This window comes from Triticum urartu, chromosome 3A, assembly GCF_056163025.1.
Source record: "Triticum urartu cultivar PI428250 chromosome 3A, HENAU_Tu73, whole genome shotgun sequence".
Lineage (NCBI taxonomy): Eukaryota > Viridiplantae > Streptophyta > Magnoliopsida > Poales > Poaceae > Triticum > Triticum urartu.
In genome coordinates, this window is record NC_141875.1 from 607828377 (window position 1) to 607841597 (window position 13221).

The window sequence follows — 13221 nt, forward strand, 5'->3', positions numbered from 1 at the left end:
CATGCCACAGATACCGAGGCCAACTTGCTACGATCGTTGGTAATAAATGAAAACAAAGATATAATACTCTTTCCTTACAACTTCAAGTGAGTGTTACTGTCTTGTGCATATTCGGTTTCCCTTATATATCAGTCAAGGTTATAGTAATGTAATTGATGAGTTATGCATGCGAGTGCAGTTTCCACTATATTCTCCTAGAGATTAAGCTTGAGCAGGGACTAGTAACCGTCTTAGACTCAAGACGAAAAGACCCCCAGGACTATGCGGACGTGACTCAAATGCTCGAGAAGTAAGTTAAATCGATCATTATCCACCATATCAGCAACTTTGTTCATTTCCTGATATATCAAGTAATTGTTTTCTTTGTCTGGAAGGGTTTGGAAAAAATTCACCAAAAAAGCTCCGGGACTCCCGAAGAAGCTGCAATTTAGACACCCGAAAGTAAGTACTATAGTAGCATGTTCCGCGCATCTCCTATTGATTCAAGCGCTAGTTTCATCAATACCATTTGGCATTCTTTCTTATCAGTTTGATTGACCTCTATTTCTTGTAAAGTGGTTGTGGCAAGAACAAGGGAATGATTTCTGTGGATACTACGTTTGCGAGTCCATCTGCCACACGACCTGTGAGCGGGGCTACTCTGACGAACAATATGAAGTGCGTAAATAACAACATTCACAATTTTATTTTATTACCATCATTTGTGTTGAGTTTCATTCATTCATATATATATATATATGTATTGACCCCCTTCTTCAAATTAGATGTTTCGGAAGCAGGATGAACTCCTAGCACCAGCTCGCATGCGAGCAATTCAAGAGGAATTGGCGGCATTCTTTCTCGACCACGTGATCGCTGAAGACAGAGAATACTATGTGGACCATGAGTCCGTATGTTAGGAGATTATATTTGTAAGAGATAATTATTGTATATATGTAGCCGGTAGTGTCGGATAGATATACGAGAACTTGTTGTTCGACCAATCTCTCAGAGAAGGAGAGGTGGTTGATATCACTTCTCTCTGTATGCATATATGTTCATGACGATCTTCTGTTTCCTTCGTTTGCTTACTAGCTAGCTAGTGTGTCTAGTCCTCTCTATACGTATGTATAGTACGTAGCGTCGACCAAGCACGGACATAAGAGAGGACACTTCTCTCTATTAATTATAGCTAGCTAACACAATATATGAAACACCTAAATTAACCCCCCAAAACCCCCAACCCCCCCCCCTTAAAAAAACAAAAACCCCAACCACAGAAATGCTGACGCGTGGATGCCTATTGGTCCCGGTTGGTGCCACCAACCGGGACCAAAGGCACTCCTGCCTGGGCTCCGCGCACAGGCCACGTGGAGGCCCATCTGTCCCGGTTCTGGATTGAACCGGGACTAAAGGGACATGGCATTAGTACCGACCCTTTAGTCCCGGTTCATGAACCGGGACAAAAGTCCCTTACGAACCGGGACAATAGGCCCTTTTTCTACTAGTTGATTTGAATGAAACTAACCCGGACTGACGTTGTTTTCAGCAGAAGTGCCATGGTGTTATTTTATGTGCAGAAACAAAAGTTCTCGGAATGACCTGAAACTCCACGGAGAATTATTTTGGAATATATAAAAGATACTGGAAGAAGAATCCACGTCAGGGGGGCCTCCACCTGTCCACGAGGGTGGGGGCGCGCCCCCTGCCTCGTGGGCCCCCTGACGCTCCACTGACCTCATCTCCAACTCCATATATTCGTGTTCGGGGAGAAAAAACCAGAGAGAAAGATTCATCACGTTTTACGATACGGAGCCCCCGCCAAGCCGTAATCTCTCTCGGGAGGGCTGATCTGGAGTCCGTTCGGGGCTTCGGAGAGGGGAATCCGTCGCCGTCGTCATCATTAACCATCCTCCATCACCAATTTCATGATGCTCACCGCCGTGCGTGTGTAATTCCCTCGTAGGCTTGCTGGACGGTGATGGGTTGGATGAGATTTATCATGTAATCGAGTTATTTTTGTTAGGGTTTGATCCCTACTATCCACTATGTTCTAAGATTGGTGTTGCTATGACTTTGCTATGCTTAATGCTTGTCACTAGGGCCCGAGTGCCATGATTTCAGATCTGAACCTATTATGTTTTCATTAATATATGAGAGTTCTTGATCCTATCTTGCAAGTCTATAGTCACCTACTATGTGTTATGATCCGGCAACCCCGAAGTGACAATAATCGGGACCACTCCCGGTGATGATCGTAGTTTGAGTAGTTCATGTATTCACTATGTGTTAATGATTTGGTCCGGTACTCTACTAAAAGGAGGCCTTAATATCCCTTAGTTTCCGTTAGGACCCCGCTGCCACGGGAGGGTAGGACAAAAGATGCCATGCAAGTTCTTTTCCATAAGCACGTATGACTATATTCGGAATACATGCCTACATTACATTGATGAATTGGAGCTAGTTCTGTGTCACCCTATGTTATGACTGTTACATGATCGATCGCATCCGGCATAATTCTCTATCACTGATCCATTGCCTACGAGATTTTCATATACTGTTCTCCGCTTATTTACTTTTCCGTTGCTATTGTTACAATCACTACAAAACACCAAAAATATTACTTTTGCTACTGTTACCTTTGCCACTGTTTCCACTACTATCATATTAGTTTGCTATTAAACACTTTGTTGCATATACTAAGTTTCCAGGTGTGGTTGAATTGACAACTCAGCTGCTAATACTTGAAAATATTCTTTGGCTCCCCTTGTGTCGAATCAATAAATTTGGGTTGAATACTCTACCCTCAAAAACTGTTGCGATCCCCTATACTTGTGGGTTATCAGTAACCACGAAGGAATTGGAGATTTTTCAGACTGAAATTTGTGCTATCTGAATCTGGCCAATCCTATTTTCTGAAGAGATTACAGTTCAAATGGTAAGTTCTGTTGATGCGTGTCCATGATGTCTGAGCTTTATTTGTCCAGTGTATGTAGTTTGTTGTTTGTGTATGCTTTATTATCATTGGTGCCGAACTATAATGCCCGATGGGTATATTTGTAGAGACCTGACCTCAGACGGTCAAGTCTCTGTGCTTAAGTGTCATCCCTGGATCGGTATTGCTGACACACACAGTACTCGAGGATTTATAACAGAGTTCAATCACACACTTATTACATCGAATGTCTCAAAATAAAAATTATTACAATAATATGGTTGAAGGCCATCTAAATAAGATAAAAGCGGAAGCTTCGAAGGTAGAAGAGTCCATCCAACTCGACGGCAAAAATGAGTGCATGACAACGACCTAGCGCACCTTACTCTTCGTCTGAAAACTCTGCAACATAATACGTTGCAGCTAGTGTAGGTCAGCAAATGGAATATGCTGGCAAGATAACACTATAGAGCAATGAACAAATAACAGCTATAACTACATGCATATATGGCTGGTGGAGGCTCTATGGTTATCATTTGCAAAAAGCTAGTTTTTTCCTACAACAAAGGAATATATTTTATTTAACTACAAGTTTGTTGAAAACCTGAGAATGGTAACCACATCTCAATCCCAATTAAAAGTTAACAACCCATCAAATTAATTAAGTAACATGATGAGATCAAATCGATTATTCAAGTACCAGATACTCAAGATGTTCATAACTAGGGACACGACTAATCATGATTAGTTTGTACACTCTGCAGAGGTTTGCGCACTTTTCCCCACAAAACTCGATCTCCTCCGTTGTATTTCTAGCACTGCATGGTGTTTGAGAAACGAATGCTCGAGACACAGTCTTTCCGAAGAGGTCCCCTTAACCGATAGATAGGCCGGTACACCTACAACCCCCTACATCTACTAGCCCATCATGGAAAGGATTCGCACAACTTACTCAACTATGCGAGAGCCCATAATGGCATGTGGCTGCACACTGAAGTTTCTAGCATGAATAATATTATGATCCCTTTCAGCCTGGGTGGTGAACCATAGGATGATCACACAAATGCCCCAGGATCTCCTTGGACAACACTGGATTCCCCAGGTGCCCACAAACCAATCCAGCCGGATGTGTATTAAAGTAGCCACCTTAAGTTAAACATTAGTAAACAATAACTCTCACAACTTCCATGAATTCTTTCGTAACCCAATCCACGTCTACGAGCAGAGCAGTATAAGCATAACGTAGTAACTCTCAGGGTTTGGTATAAGACAATAAGTGCTACCTCATCAACTACTTCCCAAAACCCACATGTTAAACAATTCTACTCATGCAATGTTTGAGGGTTGAAACTAGTGCATAAAAACTGGGTATTAAAGGGAATATGATCAAAGTGTTACTTGCCTTGCTGGCGATCAGAAAACCCTAGGGATTCGTAGTAGCAAGCCTCACACTCCGGAAACTCTATTGTGAACAAACAACATCATACATAAGCACTCAAGCATAAGACGCAAGGGTAAAACTCAAGAGAAAAAATCCAAACTAAAAGTTCAAGTGAAGAGCTTCGATTTGCAAAAAGAACAATCGAATCGAAGTTTCTATCAATATCATACGATCAAAACAATTTTGATTTCAAATATACTTGAAACCAATTTTTAAATTGTCAAAACCATGTTCAAGTTGATTATCTGGAAAGAGGGGAACAAGACGAAGATTTTGGCGTTGGTTTCACTGGATTTGGATAAACGAGTAAAAGGTAACGAGGGTTTGAAGTTCAGGCACTAATCTGTGATAAAAGTATTCGCGGATAGGTCCCTGACCGAGAATTAAAATAGAAAGAAAAATCTATCAGACGAACGTCAGCTAACATAGGCTAACAAACGAATTCGTTAGTTAACAGAGTAGATTGGGTGAACGTTCGCTAGTTAACCTAATAAAAATAAAAAACCGATCTAAACTAAACCGAAAAAACAAAATAAGAACCGGCGAACCGAACGGTTTTTACCGGTTAAACGGCTTTGGCCGGCGGCGGTCAACGGCGAGCGGCACGGCGACGCTGGCGAGCGGGACAGGCGATAGGGCAGCGGGCGGGGGCGCAGGTTGCGGCGACGGTGGCTGGCGGCGGGCAGGCAGCATCGGCGGCGCGCGGCAGCGGCGTGCTCGGCGGTGGGTGGCGGGGTGAGGAGAGAGGCCGGGGGTCGGCTTTTAAAGCCTAGGGGGGAAGCGGCGGCTTGGGGAGGTGGTTACGACACGGCGGCGAGTCCGGCTCAGACTCCTCTAGAGTCCGGCGGCGGGACGGCGAGGGAAGGCGGCGGCGCAAGCTGGGCCAAGGCCCGGCTCGGCTAGGCTGGCCAAGGAAAGTTTTTTTTAATTTACCACGAATAAAAATTCTAATAAAATAAAAAAAAATACAAAAATACCAGATAAAATTTTCACCGTCCAAACCTAATATTTAGGACAACATGAACATTTTTCTGGCCTAAAATGCAATTTTAAAAATGCAAGTTTTTCTTAAATTCAAATAAAATAGCAAATAAATTATGAATAAAATAATAATTTGATTTTAAAATTTCTTCTCCGATATTTCTCTCTTGTTGAAGAAGTCATTTTATCTTCTCTCATTTATTTTTGTTATTGGAAATAATTGGAGAGAAATTAATAAATCAAATTGATCCTATTTTCAAATTTGAAAATAAATTCAAATAGGAAAATTTGTGATACCTCCAACTCTCTCCTTGGGTCCTTGAGTTGCTTAAGATTTCTAGGATCACAACCAAATGCAAATAAAAATATGATATGCATATGATGACATATGTATAACATCCAAATTGAAAATTGGGATGTTACAATATTTGGTTATAATTTCTTTATTGTATAGTGTAGGATTATTCTACGTTTCTACGCCTTAGTCTTTTTATTGTATAGTGTATGTTTTTTAGAGTCGATAGTATAGAGTAGGATAATTCTTGAATATGCTATCTTATTGAAATGGGGGCCAACACGCCCAAACATTTCCAGGACGCCATACAAACGAACAAACATGTGTAGTCAAAGCGGGCCTTAATTGGGCTGGTCAAAATAATTTTTAGTGGATCCCAAATGATATGGCCCACCGTAACAACGGCTCTTAGCGGGTCGTTAACAGGCCAGAAGCTCGATAGGGCCGTATAAATGGAAATGGCCCGCGGGCCTCTAGCAGGCCGAAATAAATGTCAATTTTGTCTTGGCCCTTTTACTTTACGGGCCAGTAAGAGGTCGAAAGTGTTATGGGCCAGAGGAGGCCCAATTTGCAAACTAGGATTTTAATAGGCTGAAAGTCGCGTCGAGCTGAAATTTTGCCCTGCGGAACATGTGCCCCTAATGGACCAAAAGTCAAAGGCCCAACTGTTGTGCGGGCCGTTAACTGGCCGAAAGACAAAATGGGCTAGGAATTGGTCCATTTGTCGAATGGGCCGAGGACAAGCCTAAAGTCACAACAGGCTAGAATTGTTCCAACTGCACAATGGGCCGATTAAAGGCCAAAAGACGTTTCGAGGCGTTAACGGGCTGGACATGATGATGGGCTGCTAACAGGCTGAAAGAAGCTCGGGCCGTAATTGGGACCAAAGACCTAGCGGGCCATTAACGGGATGAAACTAACGATGGGCTGGAAATTGTCAAATCTAGAATGGGCCGATTCTGTGTAACTTCTATGGGTCGTGCTTGTGAATGGGCCTAACTCAAGTAGGCCGATAATGGGCCGACTCGCTTATTTTGACAGGCCCGGCCTTTTAACTTGAATGGGCCACTGTTGGGCCGAGACACGTGTCGACGTATCATAGGCGCGTTTCGTCCATTCGCGAGATGACAACTGTCCGAACGCTGAGCCGACACATAGATCTGCCGGCCAATGAGCATTTTACACATGGAAAATCCCCATTGGTCCGCGCTGTTAACGAGTTATCGGATCCAAACTGGAACCCAATAGCTTAACAGCGACCCGTTATGGTGGATGCCACGTGTAGGTTACCCTTGACGAAAGCACTTCTATGACGCGCGATTTATCGTTATGGAAGTGGACACTTTTGTGATGATTATTTTTGTAATGTCATGGAACACTTCTACGACAACACAAGTATGATTGTCTTGATTCCGTCATAAAATCGTCATGGATGTACATGCATGACAGAAAACGTGACCTACTGTTACAAACACGTATCATCACGGAATTGTATTTTTTGTAGTGATAGTAGGTATTTCCCTTGGTGATGAGACCAAGGTTATCGAACTAGTAGGAGAACCAAGGAACACTATGTAAATGGTACCTGCACACACAAAAAATACTTGCAACCCGACGCATAAGAGGGGTTGTCAATCCCTCTCGGGTAAAAGATTGGTAAATAGATAGAATGATAGATGCAAATAGAATAACAGCAAATAAAATTCAGCAAGGTATTTTTGGGTTTTTGATAATGTAGATGTGAAAATAAAATCAAATAAAAATAGATCTCAAAGGTAAATAATAGATCGGAAAGCAAATATGATAGAGAATAGACCCGGGAGCCGTAGGTTTCACTAGTGGCTTCTCTCAATAAATAGAACACGATGGGTAAACAAATTACTGTTGGGCAATTGATAGAAAATCGAATAGTTATGACGATATGCAGGCAATGATCATTATATAGGCATCACATTACAGATTAGTAGACAGACTCCTGTCTGGATCTACTATTATTACTCCACACATCAACTGCTATCCAGCATACATCTAGTGTATTAAGATCGTGGAGAAATGGAGTAATGCAATAAGAAGGATGACATGATGTAGACAAGATCAATTCATGTAGGTATAGCCCCCATCTTGTTATCCTTAATAGCAACGATACATGCGTGTCTTGGTGCCCCTCCTATCACTGGGAAAGAATACCGCATGATCGAACCCATCACAAAGCACCTCTTCCCATGGCAAGAAAAATCAATCTAGTTGGCCTCACTAAACCAAAGATTCGAAGAAGAAATACGAGGCTATAAGTAATCATGCATATAAGAGATCCAAGCAGACTCAAATAACTTTCATTGATATAGATCTGATCATAAACTCAAAGTTCATCGGATCCCAACAAACACACTTCAAAAGAGTTACATCAAATAGATCTCCAAGAGACCATTGTATTACCAATCAAAAAGAGATAAGAAGCCATCTAGGAACTACTCACGCATCATCAGAGGGGCACCAATGAGGATGAGGAACCCCTCTGTGATGTTGTCTAGATTGGATTTCATGGTTCTCGAACATTTGGCCACTGGAATTGTTTTTCTTCGACTCCCCTAGGGTTTCTGGAATATTTGGGGACTATAGGGCGAAGAGGCGGTGCGGGAGGCCGTCGAGGTGTGCACTCCCCTAGGGTTTCTGGAATATTTGGGGACTATAGGTCGAAGAGGCGGTGTGGGTTGTGCTCCCCTCGGAGCACCCCTCAGGTACTTCTTTGTCCCATCTTGTGTCTTCTGGTCCAGAAAAATTCTCCAAAATTTTTTGCTGCGTTTGGAATCTGTTTGGTATTTATTTTCTATGAAGTAAAAAACAAGGAAAAATTAGCAACCGGCACTGGGTACTATGTCAATAGGTCAGGCCCAAAAAATGATATAAAGTTGCTATAAAATGTTTGTAAAACTTCCAAGAATGATAATATAATAGCATGGGACAACAAAAAATTATAGATACGTTGGGGACGTATCAGCATCCCCAAGCTTAATTCCTGCTCGTCCTCGAGTAGGTAAATGATAAAAACAGATTTTTTTTGATGTGGAATGTTGCCTAACATGCTCATCACATATTCTTTTCTTTTGTAGCATGGGCATGTGGACTTTTATATGGTTCAAAGTAATAGACTAGTTTTGACATGAAGATTTCAATACTCAAGCATATCAACAAGCAACCATGTTTTTTCAGAATATCAATACTAAAGCAAGTTATCCCTAGCCCATCATTCTCAATCATTTAATGCTCAAGTATGATAATAGTGCCCCTTGGTTGGTGCTTTATAAGAGAAGATGGAGACTCGAATAAAAATAAAAATTGCATAAAGTAAAAAGAAAGGCCCTTCGCAGAGGGAAGTAGGGATCTGTAGAGGTGCCAGAGCTCAAAGCTTAAATTGAGAGATACATTTTTTGAGAGGCATACTTTTCCCCTAAAAAAGAATAAGAGTTCCCAATAATTTCCATGCTAGATACATCATAGGTGGTTCCCAAACAGAAAATAAAATGTATTCCTTTTTCCACCATTCTTTACAATCCATGGCTAGCCGTATCCACGGGCACCTTCCATACTAACACTTTCCAAGGAATTTATTATTTGACAACATAAAGTAAATTTCTTTTTCATTTCGGGACTGGGCATCCCTATTACCGCCATACTCCCATGCAATGAAAAGTAAATAAACACTCATCTTGAGAATAACACATCTAGCATGGAAAAATATCGGCCACCCCTCACCGCTTCATGAGCAGTACGGGCACACAAAAGAGAAGTGTATTTTGAAATTAGAGTTCGCACATACAAATTTTTTGAGGATGGCACGGAAATACCGTATATAGGATAAGCAAGGAGGAAGAAGGCGTGGGTATTTCTGCCTTGCTTATCCATTCTCGCGCACTCGAGCTCTAGCACCCAAGTTCGCGTCTTTCTCCTCAAACCACTCCAATCATGTCCGGAGCGGGAGGCAAGTGGATGGTCTCCTACGTTACGGCGGAGGACATCACTAAGCTGCGGGCAGCCAGATATCTAGCCGCGGACATCACGCACCGGATGCCGACTGCGGGACAGATCGTCCCTACGCCCGAACCCCATGAGAGGGTAGTTTTCCTTACCCACTTTGTCCGTGGACTGGGATTTCCTCTCCACCCGTTTGTCTGCGAGCTCATGTTCTACTACGGGCTGGATTTTCATGATCTAGCCCCCAATTTCATCCTCAACATCTTGATGTTTATCGTCGTGTGCGAGGCCTTCCTCCGCATCAGGCCCCACTTCGGCCTGTGGCTAAAAACCTTCAATGTCAAACCGAAGGTGGTAGTCGGCCAGCAAGCAGAGTGTGGAGGCGCCATGGTGGGCAAAATGCCCAACGCCACCTGGCTAGAAGGCTCCTATGTGGAGACCATAAAGGGGTGGTAATCGGGGTGGTTATACATCACCGAGCCGCGCGACTCCAACTGGGTGGCGGCCCCCAAATTCCGATCCGAAATCCTCACGTGGCTCACTTCCTGGAAAGAGAAGGGCCTGTCCTGGGGTTCTTCGGTAGAGCTGAACAGACTCCAGACCTGCATCAGGAACATGATGAGCAAGAAAATCAAGCTCGTCAACATGGTCCAGGTCATGCTCTTCCGCCGGATTCTCCCGTGTCAACGACGGGCATTCAATTTGTGGGAGTTCGACCCGGCCCAGCACCAAACGCTGCGAGAGCTCTTCGACATGACGCACGAGGATGTCTGGAAGGTCCTGTTTAAAGGCGCCGAGGTTCCCCCTTCTCTCACGGAGGACCACGGACTTAGCGCAAAGCGCCGCGCTAATCCGGTAAGTTCTCGTACCTTACAGGGTATTTACTTGCCCCGGTTAAATGATGTGCGGGATCTAAGCTCTCATGCCATTAACAGGACTGGATAAAGACAGCGGAGCGGCTCGATTGCCCAGCCCCTCTGCCTAAAGATCCCGCAGATGCTCTCCTGACGGAGATGCTGACTCCGGCACCTTACAAGGTGCCGGCGAAGAAGGCCACGGGGACCCGAAAGGGTCTCCGGCGCAAGGTTGCTTTGGACTCATCGTCCGATCACTCCGACGTGCCCTCCTCCCATAAAAACATGGAGGAGGAGGAAAGTTCTCCCCCCCCCCCCAGACGGGGGAGACAAGAAAAGGAAGGCCGACCCATCCGGGGAGGCCGAAGGGTCCAAGAAGGGAAGGACCCGCGCTCCGGACTATTCTACGACGGCCGCCGACAGCGGCGACGAGTGGCTACCCAAGGTCAAGCCCCTGGCAAAGTTGTAATTGTCCGGACACCATAGTACTTCATGGTATGTTTTATTGCACTGCTTCTCCTCATGCCGAACATGATTATGCAGTCCGTCCCGAGCTCATCTCGACGTATCCTTGTCGAGCGGCTCATTGGACTCGTCGGACATGAACAGTGGTTCTCTTCCGACCGCTTCCACCCCTCGCCCTACAGACAACGCCGAGGTGTTGTCTCCAAAGGCACCGAGCCAAAGGGGAGGTGGTCCTGGGGGTGCCTCGAGGCGACTTCCCAGACCCTGGGTACCAAGGGGGCGAGGCTCCTACGGGCTCCGAGTTTGGCCTCTAGTGGAACACTATGCCGGAACCTTCGATGGTTCCGGACTCTGGCGGGAGGTCCCCCGTTAAGGGGGCCAACCACCCGTGCCAGTGTCCTCTGTCCATCCAAAGGCAGCGGACAACTTGTTGGAAGCGCTTCGCAGTGCTTCCATCGACAAAAAGCACCGCACTATCAAGAGTGCGGTGATCGAGAAGGTTCAGTCCGCCAAGAAGGGGATGACCGAAGCTTGCGCCAGCCTCCTAACAGGATTTGAGGTAAGCAATCAAAAAAATATAAGAAAATATTCCCGCATAGATAGTAGCCCCTGATGCTCTGTTCGGTGTTCGAGAAGAAAGGCCGAATAGAGGATCAAATGATGAGTCAGGAGTCTAATAAGAATATGTCTATGTGTAAGTGCAGGCTTCCCTGCTGGCCTCTCCCGCACGTACTACGGAGGTCTCTGCACTGAAGCAGGACCTGGAGCGGTCCGAGAACGAACTTGGCCTTACCAAGAGGAAGCTCGAGGAGAGAAAAGGTAAGCAATACCTTGTCTACGCTTTGGAAAACAATTTCGGTTGTAAAATAATAGGGTCATCATGAATTTGTCAGGGGCCACGACCGAGGTGGCGACCCGGAAGAAGGCGTTGTCCGAGGCCGAAGACAAAGCGGCCAAGGAGCGCATCAAGCGGGAGAAGCAAGAAGCCCGAGTGGGCGAGGTGCAGCAAGAGCTCGAGGCTCTTGCCAAAAAACACGAGTCCTTGGAGCTTGGCTCTAAGACGTGAGAGTCCGAGCTTGCACAGGCGCTTGAAAGCGCCTGGAGCGCCAAGGCTGAAGCCCACAAGGCCCTCCAGGAAATTGAGGCGGCGAAGAAAATAGCAGCGGGTAAGGCATTCATTATGCAAAGCAAGCATGTGAAGGAAACTTTCCTTTTTCTTACCCGAGTTCGGAGCTCTCCAGGAGCGTTCGCAGAAATTCCCCGCAGTGTACTGGATGTCGGGGAGTTTTACCGGGCTGAGGAGGGGAGCTCGACGGAGAAGTTGTTCTGGTCCCAGTATACTGGGACCGAACACCCGATGCCCTTGAGCGACCAGCTGAAGCAATTGGTCGAGCTTCACAAGGCAGCCGAACAGGCCATGAGGGGTCTTATAGTCTGGATGTGGCCTGGCGAGCCCCAATCCGGCAGCTACTTCGGCTTGGTGAGGCGGCTTGTGGAGGCCTGCCAATGGCTTGAATTCATAAAGCGGTCAGCCTGCATCGAGGGTGTGCGTAGGGCTTTTGCTCGGGCGAAGGTGCACTGGGCGAAGCTGGACGCCGTGAAGCTGGTGAAGGAGGGGCCGCCGGAGGGCAAGGAGCATCGCCACCCCGAGATGTACTATGAGAGTGTCCTGAAGGGTTCCCTCCTTGTGGCGGATGAATGTGCCAGGGATGTAATTTTTGAATGATCACGCTTATGTGATCCTGTAATGTGAAACAAGTTCATCTGCGCTATGCAACGCTTTTTGTGTTTTAAAATATTACCTTCTGTGCGGCCGTTTATAATATCTGAGAGTTGGCCAGTCGTCGGCTTATGCCCCCATGTAACTAGTACTGGGGTGTTCGAGATAAACCTGAGCACTCTTTACCCCAAATTTGGGTCCTTCGAGGGAGGTGTTCAGTGCAACGAACCAGGCAGTCGGACTATAAGGCTTTATCACTCTCACTTAGCAATAGAAGTCTACAATTTTAAACATTGGCGAAGCCCCTAGTGTTCGGAAGGCCGAATTTGGGGCGCTATACTCGCCTAAGCCGGACAAGGCCGGCTCCTCGCCCGAAGAGGAAAAAGTCTTTACGGACGTGAGACCTCTCGAACAGCGACCAGTCTCTCGCCTTATCATGACAGTTAGTTTTCGGCTTTCTCTACTAAGGCGTTCGTCCGGAAGAACCGGGACACAATCGCAGTAGTTCTCCCACCGCTACCTTAGCCGATATAGCGGAACGTAAGGTACCAAACCATGGGAGCCGGGCAAACCCAACAT